Source organism: Benincasa hispida, chromosome 3, assembly GCF_009727055.1.
Source record: "Benincasa hispida cultivar B227 chromosome 3, ASM972705v1, whole genome shotgun sequence".
Lineage (NCBI taxonomy): Eukaryota > Viridiplantae > Streptophyta > Magnoliopsida > Cucurbitales > Cucurbitaceae > Benincasa > Benincasa hispida.
In genome coordinates this window covers 33544401-33557265 of record NC_052351.1, presented here as the reverse complement: position 1 = coordinate 33557265, position 12865 = coordinate 33544401, and the positions used below count along the sequence as shown (strand labels likewise).

General features: G+C 33.0%; 1 long non-coding RNA gene across 1 annotated transcript; it reads left to right on the top strand.

The window, feature by feature from the left end:
• Positions 1–818: 818 nt before the first annotated feature.
• Positions 819–1725, top strand: LOC120074161. Its single transcript, XR_005480913.1, has 2 exons — positions 819–939; positions 1369–1725. It is a non-coding gene; the product is annotated as an uncharacterized LOC120074161 (long non-coding RNA).
• Positions 1726–12865: the final 11140 nt, after the last annotated feature.

Sequence of the window (12865 nt, the reverse complement as noted above, 5' to 3'; positions counted from 1 at the left end):
ATAATTAAAAGTGCACTCAAATTAAGATTGACAACAGAATCGGAACGGGGTGGGGGACATCCCCCGTCCCGGGCCCTGTAGGGGAAATTCTCCCCCACCCCCGCCCCCGTCTCCACCAATGACGAGACAGGGATGGAGATTCTCTATTAGGAAAACGGGTACCCGTGGGTCCCATTCTTCGTTTCCCACGCAATTCTCCTACTAGTTCTCCACGGATTTCCCAATTTTTTTTAATTAAAATTTGATTTTATTTAAGTTTTTTATGTTTGGACTTGGCTTCTTGAGCTTAGAGTTAGAATTGGATATTTAATATTGGGCTACAATTCAATACTATACATTATAAACATATATATAAATAAATATTTATAAAAATATAAATATATCAAATCGGGGGTCAAGGATTAATCGGGGTCGGGATTGGGGCGGAGATATCGTCCCCGTCCCGTCTCCGGATGGGGTCTCGAAAATTTTTCCCAGTTTGACCCCATTTTCGATTGGGGGGATTTTTCGCTTCGATCGGGATGGATCCCCACGAGAAATTTTGTCAACCCTAACTCAAATATTGCTCCACCAAATCTCTGATTTAAAAAATGTAAAAAAGTAATTAGAAAGCACACCATCCTCGACTTTTAAAATTGTAAAGCACATATTTATTATTTAGACTAGAAAATTCTCTTTAAATTGTGATTGGATTAGCGGAAGGAAAAATGAAGGTGTTTGAAACTTCACGAAATGGGTCACGTCACAATCACAAGGCCCCCACCCTTTGGACTTTTATCGAGTGGCCTTCAGATATACACATTTATTTATTTATTTATTATATATAATAGAGAAAAAAAAAAAAAAAAAAAAGAATATCTTTTTCTTTTCATCAATTTCTCTCTTTCTTCCTTCCTGGGTTTGTTCTTGCTTTTGGCTTCGGTGAAACAAAGGAAAAAGGTAAACCGATTTTAATCCTTTTTTTCCCCTTAATTTCTTTTTCTTCTATATTAATCTGTTGCTAATTCTCATACTTTGATCTTCTTTTTCGCCTCTTCTTTCTCAAATTTTCTTTTAATTTAATTTTCATTTTAATGGATTATTCTCTCATTTTCCTTCACAATTTCTCTTTTGTTTTCTTCTTCTTCTTCCATAAATCTTATTGTCCTTTACTTCCATTGCATCAAATCGAACATAATTCATTAATTCCCCTTCCTTTTCTGTATTAATTTTATCTAATTTTGAAACTGATTTTTTAATTAAAAAAATAGGTTTTGAATAACAACATAGTAAAGTTAAAGTTAAGGTCTCGATTCATTTATAAACCAGCCATCAAGATTAATTAAACTAATTAATTTTCAAAATTTTTAAACATTTTTTTTAAGGAAGGCGTAGGAAATATATAATGGGCTACGTGGTGATAATTCCGCTCTGGATGCTGTTGTTCGTTGTGATCGTGGGCCTTACTGTTTACCTATTAGTAAGGGCCCATAGACGAAGGCAAGCAGCCCAAATGCCAGTATATTACGGGCCTCCTGCTCCCCCATTGCAAGCCCAAGATAAGCCCAATTGATCTATCCAATACAATTCTCGTACTAGTATGTTCTGTTGTGTGTGCGCTTTTTTTTTTCGAGAATGTTTCTTCTTTGTAGATATTAAAATTCTATCTTGGACTGTTACTATTTTGTATAGAATTAAATAAATGAATTTGAATTGGAACTTAATTTATTGATATATTTTAGCTCATTGTTGTATTATCTACCTTTTAATTATTTAGGCTTGGTTTGGTAATTAATTTAGTTTTTTTTTAAAAAAAATATTAAACCTATAAACACTATTTTCACCTTCAAATTTCTTATTTTGTTATCTATTTTTTACCAATAATTTTAAAAACATAGTCAAATTTTCAAAAGTGATGATTCCACTATGCAAGAGCTATAAATCAATCTTTGAAGCTCTACCTTAACTAATCTAGAATCAACTACTAGAGATTACCAATGTACGGATGAAAATTCACACATTTAATTTATAGAAAAATTACTAAAACACTTCAAGGGAAAACAATCGAATATAATTATACTCCTAATGTTGAGTTTTATATCAATAAAAATTTTAAATTAATAATTATAAAATTGTGAATCAATTTAGACCCTTATTTATTTATTTATTAAAGAGAATTAATGCAAAATCAGCTGAAAGTAAATTTGACAAAGATACAGGAAGGTGATTAACCCATCTAAAGCAACCTTCTTGTGACAAAGCCTGGCTTGCTAAATATGGACAATAACCTTAATATTGATGACCCTAGGAGGCAAAGACAACCTTGTTATCTTCAGAAACATAATTGAGTCCCTAATTTTGTGAAGAAAAAAATTCCTTTTTGATCCATGACCATTTAAGAATAGATGTTTGGGTTCTCTCATATTTTAAATGAGCTAGTTATTGAATTTTCAATAGTAAATATCCTTAATTAATAAATTTATTAAATTTAAACATAAATTTAACTAAATATATGTTGTGTGAAAGTGAGTTGGAAAAAATATATATTTTAAAATCTTTTCCACCTCTCTCTCTTCTTTCTCTCCTCTTTCTTCCTCATCTCTCTTGTTCTCTTTTTTTTCATGTCTATCCTGACACCATTTGATAACCCTTTCATTTTTCATTTTTTGTTTTTGAAAATTAAGTCTAATTTCTCCCTATTTCTTACAATGATTTACATCTTACAATAATTGAATTCTTAGTCAAATTATAAGAACGAAAACAAGTTTTTAAAAATTACCTTTTTTTTAAGTTTTCAAATTTTGGTTTTGTTTTATTTTTTAAAGAAAAAAGATAACAAAAGAAGAAATTTGGAGGTGGAAGTAGTGTTTATAGCTTTATTTTATTTTAAAAAAAAAAATACTAAAAACCAAATAGTTACCAAACAAGACCTTAAACTTCTTTCTTTATATTTTCACGAAAAAAATTAAGGTACGTTGATATCTACAAATCGCGATGTTTGGTTTTTCTTTATTAGGTTAATAAGTTGTTATTGTTTTTAGTGGAGATTTCTGATTTGGATGGAAAAGTTTGAAATTCCATTTGGCTTTCAACTAGTAATTTTGTAAACTTCACACCTTCTTCCACAACAATAAACAAATTTCCACTTAAATCCATATAACTCCTAAAAAGAAAAGAAAAGTAAAGAAGAACCCAAAGCAAACCTTCAATGCGGCCACAGTTTTTGGTGATCTCTACAACAAGGCCACACTTTTCCCTTACTATTCTGATGTTTTCTTCCACCAAACATCTAACCCATCTACAAAAATTCACCATAGTTCTGGATTTCTCTTCCAGAAAAGACTGATTTCCAAATTCATTTCCAATAATCGAATCTCTTAGAGACCATTTAGTTCCCAAAATTAAAAGATCGCATCTTCAACTTGTGGCCTTCTCTAAAACTCCTTTATTTTTCTAATAAGTATGAAAACTTAGACGTTTTCACAAAATACTTTCGAACTTGCAATATTTTTAAAAAAGATTCATCCAGTATGTGAGCATTAAATCAAGGGTATGTTTGAAGTACATTTTCAAATGTTTAATTTTAAAAACTAAGTCATTTTGGAAGAAATTAAAGTGTTAGACAACCTTTCAAAGTAGCTTTTTCAGTATATTTTAATTAGTTTTTATCTAAAGTGTTTAAATAAAAATTAATTTTTTGAAAAACATTTTTTCTCAAGTTAATCCAAACGGAATCTCAAGTCTTTACCTTATTTCTTTATAAAGAAGTTAAAAAAAAAAAACCATGGAAAAGGACTCATATGAAGGAAAGTTGTTACACAACCACATGCTCCACATGTTGTTTAACTTTAAAAATAAAAATAAAATAGTACCTTTGGGCTTTGAGCAACTATATAGCTTTGTTAAATTACCATTTAAACTTAGTAGCTAATCATCTATATTTGGAAATTTTGTTTTAATTAAATATTTTTTTAAAACGTTTTGTTTTGTACCACATATGTGGAGGTCTAAATATTTAACGAACAATGATGATCAATTTACACCTAATTCAATATTTATAAAAAAAATCAATTTAAAAAATATTCTTTCACCACATGACGTATTTTTATTGAATAAAGTTCAACCGTAGAACAGAGATTGCATTTAAGTTTTTTTCATATTTAAATTATCTACCTAAATAAAAACATGCCCAATGTTACTTTTTTTAATATCTGGAAATGTCCCTAAATTATAACAATCAATAGTTTTCTTAGCTATCGTGGTTTCTTTAAATGCGTGACCCGTCTTCTTTAAAGTCGAATGAATTTAGTTATTCAATTTATTTAAAGCGATTAAATAAAAGCAGGTAAATTTCTGCTTTTGAAACCACACAAAATTACACAACAAAAAAAAGCAATTTATTTAATAGATTTTGTTTTCGTATTAATATTTTGACCACACTTTACACACACACATATATATATATATTATATTATTGTTATTAAGGAAGAGGGAATCGTGGTTGACGTGAGGCCATCAGCTACCAAAAAATAACGTAGGGCCTTGATCCTGACCGTATAAATGTTGGTAGGTGAAATGAATGGCAGAGGATTCAAATCTATTTAATCTCTTACTTGAAAGAAATTATTTCAACAAGGCCACAGCATTCCGGCAAGTTAGATATAATATTTTTTAATTTATATTTTTTTTTTATTGAAAACATATGACATATTAATTTCAATGTCAAATCCAACGTAGTTTAATTGGTAAACAAATATCTTAATAATTATAAGATAATAATTTGAATCTTTTTAGTACAAGTTATTGTGGAGATGAACTTTTTCAACCAATATTAATTAATGTTGATTGATGCTCACTTTGACTTTTTGTTTTTCTATTGCCATTGATGTGCTCTGTCTACAAAAATGAATTTGTCTTGAACATAACAAATCAAAAGCCTTACCTGAATTTTCATATGGTATTTTTTTCTCTCTTTTTAATCTACATTAGAATCTATTTTATACATCTTCTTTGTGAACAATGTATTTCTCCGAGATGAATTTTATGGTAGTGTATGGGGTATAAATATAGTACAAAAAGACTAAGAATAGAATCTAGAAAAACTCTAACGAACCTAAAACTTCTCTACAAAAGAGACTAAGTATACATTTACATATTCACCTCCCTCAAACTCAAGGTGGTATAGTAGAAATCAACTTGAGTTTGTTAAGCAACTGAAGGAAGCACTCCAAGGCACAACTTTGGTGAAAAATCGACTGGTTGCTCAGTAGTGGAAAAATGTAAACGAAGAGTTTTATTCAGAAGATGATAACCAACAAAGTGACAGTCATTCTCAATATGCTTTATGCGTTCATGAAAAACATTATTGTGAGCAATCTGGATGACATTATGATTGTCCCAGTGAAGGATAGTGGCAGACAATTGAGGAACTCACATATAAGCAAGAAACTACCAGAGCCACAATAGCTCTGACGTAGCATCAGCCAAGACATGATATTCAAACTTCGTCTTAGAATGAGAGATAACACTTTGTTTCTTACTCTGCCAAGAAATAAGGGAGTCACTGAGATAGAAATAGTAACATGAGGTAAAATTCCTGTTAATAGGATTAATAACCCAATCAGCATAAAAGTAGCCAGATAATACCATGGATGATCGAGAAGAGAAATGAAGTCCATGTACCAGAGTTCCCTTGACATAGTGAATAATATGGAAAACAGTAGTAAAATGAATGGTCTGAGGGGCAGCGATGAACTAACTCACAATGTGAACAACATATGCAATGTCGGGACGATTTATTGTCAGATAAATAAGGCTACCAACAAGTTGACAATAGAGATTGACATCTTCAAGAGAAACTCCACCAAAAGAAGTCAAGTGAACATTGGGATCAATTGGTGTTGGGGTTGTACTAGAGTCAATGATGCCTGAACGCACCAATAGGTCCGAGGCATATTTTGCTTCAGACAATGAGTAATCAACAGAGCTCATTGATACTTCAAAACTAAGAAAGTAATTAGGTGAACCCAAATCCTTCATCTCAAAGTGCTCACCAAGGTAGTGTTGTAGATCAGAAACAGCCTGAGGATCATCCCCAGTAATAATCATATCATCAACTACAAGAGAAGTAGAACAATACCATGAGTCGTCTGATATGTAAAGAGCGTCGTGTCATGAGGACTAGAGTATATCTATGTTAAATGATGGTGGAACTGAAAGTTGCAAACCAAGCACACGGGGCTTGCTTCAAGCATACAACGTTTGACAAAGGAGACACTCCTTCTCGGATGGAGGAGAGACACCAGGGGTGGTTGCATGTGTACTTTCTCAGATAAGGCCTTATTAAGGAAAGCAATCTTCACATCCATTTGAAAGATAGGCCACTGTTTGGCTGCAGCAACTGCTAAAAGACTCTGAAAAATGTCATTTATGCCATAGGTGCAAATGTCTTTTCATAATCAATCCTATATTCCTGAGAAAATCCTTTTGCCACCATCTGAGCTTTATAACGCTCAATAGAACCGTCAAAGTGAGTCTTGATCTTGTAGACCCATTTGCAACCAATGGTTTTTTTTTTACAATGAGGCAAATCGACATAATCTCATGTGTGCATCTTGTCTAAAGTCTAGAGTTCCTTCACTCATAGATTGCTGCCATAAAGGGTTAGTATTTGCCTCATGAAAAGAGGTAGGCTCAACGAAGAAGCTGATAGTGGAAAAACATGAAAGTCTCGAAGATGAATGGAAAATGCCTTTACTCGAATAGAGTGTCAAACAAAAGAAGCAGGGTCATGAACAGGTTCAGATTCCACAGGTGAGACAGAAGGCTGATTGAGATTGATAGAAATTGGTGTAGATTGCTCAACTCAATATCACATGGAGACGCAAACGAAAGAAAAAGATCGATAAAACTATCAGGAAGAAGGGGATGAGGACTCGAGAGAGAGGCATGAAAGGTCGAGAGACTCGGGAACACAGTATGCTCCCAAAAAGTGGCATGGCGAGAGATGTGTAATCTGTTAAAAAAAGAATCCCAACAATGAAAACTTTTGTGTTCGGTTTTGTAGCAAAAGAAGCAACAGAGACAAACACGCGGTTCTAATTTAGTATGTTCATGGTGTTGGGGTTGATGCCTTAAATCTCGTAGGGTTCTATAATTTGTAAATGTATTGAACAAACTCATTGTCTATTTAATAAAATATATGATATTTTATTCCATATTTTTGTTGCATCAACCACAAACCAATAAACTAACATTCAAAGTTATCTTGTAAGCTTAAACATGTATGTAGAGATATACGAGTGAATTATGTTTAAGTGATAACCTAAATGGTCTGTAGTAGATGGATAAGACTGGGTACCTTATCCTGGTGACACTACGAGTATGGCCCACTTTGTAGGAGTTACAATTGTTGTAAAGTGCTATAAATGATATGATCCTGATCATTCATGTATAGACATGTGAGCGAAGATATTCTATACAAAGGAGTTTGTATAAGACCGAACTATGAAATGTATAGTCTCATTATATAACACCGTTCATAATAGAGACTTACATTTTATTAGGATGACCATAGGTGACATGACCTGAATCCTGAGTTAGTTGTGAATTCCTGCCTATAAGGGCAGTCTTTTGATTTGTATGGGTTCGACAGTTCGATCTATGATTTATCATTCATGGACGTTGATAAGATCCTTCCATTTAGCAACATCTTAGGATGGCATAGTCTTAAAGTTAAGGCGAGGTTCAAATGAAGAAAGGCTTACGGTGGATACCTAGGCACCCAGAGACGAGGAAGGGCGTAGTAAGTGACAAAATGCTTCAGGGAGTTGAAAATAAGTGTGGTGAGAGTGGCCAGATCACCGACTCAACAAGTCTAACATTTTGGGGATTTGTCTGATTGAGGAGCTGAGAACACAGCTACACAAGAAGGAATTCACTCCTTCCTCGAGGTTAGGGTAAGTAGACAAATTGCTTCCTTAAGGGCTAATTCTGGGGCTTGAACAATGTGGCGCCACACTCTCTCCTGGCCTAAGAGGGGTTTAGTCATAGGTGGACTATGATCTATTATTCATTAGAGGGATTAGTGGTACTTATGGAGTTAGATGTAACTATAGTGGCAAAACGATAATTTTGGCCTAGTTGTACTTACGAGTAATTTATGAAGGGTCATCGTACTGTTGATTGATTATATCCAATGGACACAGAAATATATCTGTAGTTCGAAGAGTGCAGCTGTCGGTCTTTAGTGGAGTGCTCGATAGTTAACATATGGTGAATAATTTAATTAAAGATTTTGATTAATTATTTATGTATCGTTGAAGCTTCAAGCTATAGGTCCATGAGATCCCTTTGGTAGCTCAATAGGATTAAATGAGAATAAGTTTTTGGATTAATTTGAATTGTTCAAATTAATAGAGAGATTTAATTATATATGATATAATTAAGTTATTTTAATTATATGTGATATAATTATTATAATGTATTTGATAAGTTATAGATTAATTGAGAGGAAATAAATATTTCAATAAGATTCAAATATTATTAATATGAATTGGATTCATAATTGTTAAATTTAATATAAATGTAATTTATATTAAATGCCATATAAGAGAGAAAAGAAACTATAGGTTATATTGTATGTGATACAATATTAAATCTGTAGGTTATATGTTATATGTGATATAACATATAATTATATATATATAATATGATAAGTTAGTTATCATATTTATATTTATATATATTAAATAACATTTTTTATTTTATTTTAAATAAAAATGCGGGAGGGAGTTACAACTCCCTCCCCCTTTTTCTCTCCACCCATGTAAGTGGGTGGTTGTGGTATTTGGTTTTTTGAAAGACAGGAAAAATTCTCCTTCTCCTACAATCTGTTCTTCGATTTTGACAGTGAAAGAAAGATAGAAGAGTTCTATAAGTTTTGATTTTGTTGTTGAACAATCTCAGTTCTTCCTCCTCTTTACTCAAAATTTTCTTTATTCCAGAATAGTCAGAGCCCATCACTCCTGGGTTCTCTACCTAAGAATACCGAGGAAGTCTTTGTGGTAGTGTTCGTGCTCTTGATTGATGTTTTCTTGAAGAAAGTCTTCAAAGTGTTCGTGTACTGTTCAAGGGATTCTTGAAGAAAAGTCTTCAAAGGTAAGGTTTCCAAAAACCTATTTATATAGCATGCTGTAATTTATGTAAATGCATATCTTATTCATGATTTGCTGTAAAATTCACATTCAATGAAAAATGAGATTTGGGACGATTTTTCTTCCGCTCATGGTTCTCTTTAATTTAGGATCCTTCACATGGGATGGAGAAGAAAAAAACATGCACAACCAAAGACCTTAAGAATAAATAAGAGAAGTATCATATAATCGTTCAAACGGAGAAAAGTTTTGAAGGATAGATGAAGGGAGACGATTGATTGTGTAGACAGAGATAAGAGCGACATCACCCCAAAAATTTTGTAGGACAAGAGGCATACAGGATTTGAGCCCGAACAGAGTCCAAATATGGTAATGTTTACATTTCGCTTGCCCATTTTTTTGTGAGGTATGAGGACGAGAGCGTTGAACAAGAATGATTTGTTGGGTGAGAAAAGAAAGAAGACTAGAGTCCTTATATTCCGAAGAGTTATCTGTACGAAGAACCTTGATTGGACGAGAGAACTAAGTTTGAACCATATTAGCAAAATAAATATATATTTGAGACAAGAGGAAACGATGTTTAAGAAAATATATTCAGATAAACCGAGAGTAATCATTAATGAACATAACAAAATAACGATAACCATTAACAACAGTATTAGGAGTAGGACCCCAAATTTTAGAGTGAGTTAAATCAAAAGGTTGGTCACATATAGAACTGGACTGGGAAAAGGACAAAGCAGGTTGTTTTGCAAGTTTGCAATTCAAACAATCAAAAGGAGCAAACATGGAAACATTATTCAAATTTTTTATAGAAATTAAATGATAGAGTTTGTTAGAAAAAGCATGAATAAGATGGAGATGCCACTAATATATAGCGGAGTTTGTGATAGGAGTAGAAAGAAAACAAGCAGGGAGCTGAAGTGATGTGAGCTAAAAAAATCTTCCCACTTTGTGACCTGCACCAACTGTTTATCCCATCTGTGGATCCTAAACCTGACAGCCAGTAGAAAAAAAAAAAGAAACAGTTAAGCCAAGGCCACACAATTGTCCGACTAATGCAAGGTTAAAAGTCAGGTTTGGAGCACAATAAGTATTGGAAAGCTGCAACGTGGGTGTGTCAATAGAGCTAACATGGGATATGGTCATACAAATGTTGTCAACAATATAGATGGGAGGAAGAGATTCAGTAGTGGATGTAATTAAAAGAGAAAAATCAAAAGTCATATGATTGTAGCAAGCTGAATCAAGAAGTCATTGATTACTTGGAAAAACGGCAAGAGCGGAGGAATTGGACGAAATAACCTGTTTAAGAAAGTCTTGTAAATCACTCATTTGAAAATTAGACGAAGAAGATTTAAAATCAGTAGAGGAGGCAACAACAACAGTGAGGCAGAGCCAGGTTTACTAAAATGTCTTGTCTTAGAAGACCATCCCGGAGGTCGAGGTGGTCATGTGGGACAATTGTCCAGAATATGGCTATTGGGGTTGATGCCCTAAATCTTGTGGGCCCTGTAGTTTGTAATTGTAATGTACAAAAAAAATAATTTATCTAATAAAATATGAGATATTTTATTTAATATTTACTTGCATTAACCCACAAACCAATAAACTAACATCCAAGGTTATCTTCTGTAGCTTAAACATGTATGTAGATGTTGGGGTTGATGCTCTAAATCTCGTAGAGTGTTGTAGTTTGTAAACACTTGTATGAACAAATATTTTATGTGATTAATAATATATGATATTTTATTCAATTTTGTTTATGAAATATATGATATTTTAATTGCGTTAACTACAAACCAATAAACCAAGATCCATGGTTATTCTTATAACTTAAACATGTATGTGAGACATACACGTGGATTGTGTTTAAGTGATAACCTAAATGGTCTATAGTATATGGATAAGGTTAGGTACCTTATCCTGGTGACACTACGAGTATGGCCCGGTTTGTAGGTATTACAAATGTTGTAAAATGCTACAAATGATCTGATCCTGATCATTCATGTATTAGGCATGCGAGTGGGGATATTCTATACTAAGGAGTTTGTAAAAGACCAGACCACGAAATGTTTAGTCTCACTATATAACGCCGTTCATAATAGAGACTTTCATTTTACTAGGATGACCATAGGTAACATGACTTTAATCCTGAGTGAGTTGTGAATGTTGGGGATGATGCCCTAAACTCTCGTTGGGTCCTGTAGTTTGTAAACACAATTTTGAACAAACACTTATGATGTAATAATATATGATATTTTCTTCACTTTTTTCTATGGAACATTGGATGTTTTAATTGCTTTACCACAAACTAATAAACTAAGATCCTTGGTTGTCGTTATAACTTAAGCATGTATGTGGAGATATACAGTGGATCATGTTACCTTTAGGGCTTCAATCAAACCAAATATTTTGATGATAACAAACTCAGATTTTTGTGTACTAATATCTTTAGTGTTTCAGAGTTACTATCTTGTAGAGCTCAGAAAGACGATTCCAACACAATTTGAATTGCTCAAATCGAAGTTCAAACGAGAAAGTTATAAGCAAAAGAAGATTGGAGAGGAAATCCAACGTGGCAGTGACAGGTGGCACCTTGCTGACATGGCATCCGACGTGGCGGCTGACGTGGCACACAAACGATCAATTTGGATGATGTGGCACTCTAACCGGTCATTTTTTGCTGGCGTGGCGATGATGTGACACATGATGTGGCAGTGACGTGGCGACCATGGACGAATGAGATAATGACAAGTGGCAACTGATATTTTTTTTTTTTAAAAAAAGGAGGAGAAATAGTTAATTGACGCGCAGATCAATAGTATGGTGACACGTGACGCGGGTTAAGATTTTTCAGCCTTTTCAAATTTGATTTCCTTCTTAAATTATCATCCTTGAAATCCTTTTTATTATTCGAATCTCAATAATTCCAATCTTTCAAAATTCCTTTTCAATTCATCTCTTAACTACAAATCCTTTCCTTTTCTATTTTTATTCAATCTCCACCCTTCATTTACAATCATATCCAATGGCCAAAATTTATCCCCCTCGTCTATAAATTTGACTTGATTTTACTCTTCATTGACACACCAAAAGCTATCAAGTCTTAGGCTCTCAATTCTCTCTACTCTGAAATTTTTGTCCTCTTTGCTCCTAAATTGGCCTAGAGTTATTATTGTGAGTTTGTTTTAGTGCTCAACTTGTGTATTTAACCTTCAAGAGGTAATATTGTGAGGTTTTCTTTTAATTTTTGGGAATTGTATTAAGGTGTGGGTACACCTTAGGTTGTGAGAAAAAAAAATTGGGTTGATCCTGAACCAGTAAAAAGGATCTTGGGTTTCTCTTTAGCCTAGGAAAAAGAGGGTCGTGTGTCGGTTTGGTCCTCACCTGCAAGAGAATCACTTAGTGAAATACCCAAGAAAGAGTCTTGGAGAGTGGAGTAGGCAATTTGCCGAACCACTATAATTCCTTGTGTTTTCTCTTCCTCTCTCTCTTTTATTTCTTGTTTTCAATTTTTTCTTTTTGTCTTAGTTTTTTTTTTTAATCTTTCCTAATTGCATGATTTAATTTCTAGTGTGTTATTTAAATTTATCCTTGATTAAATTTTCTTTAAATTTGAAGTTATCATAGTTTGCATGATTTAAGTTTTGTCATGCATAAATTTTCTTTAATCAAATTAGTGGGTTAACTTTATTGAGCATTGTTTGAAGATAAAATTATTTTTTAAA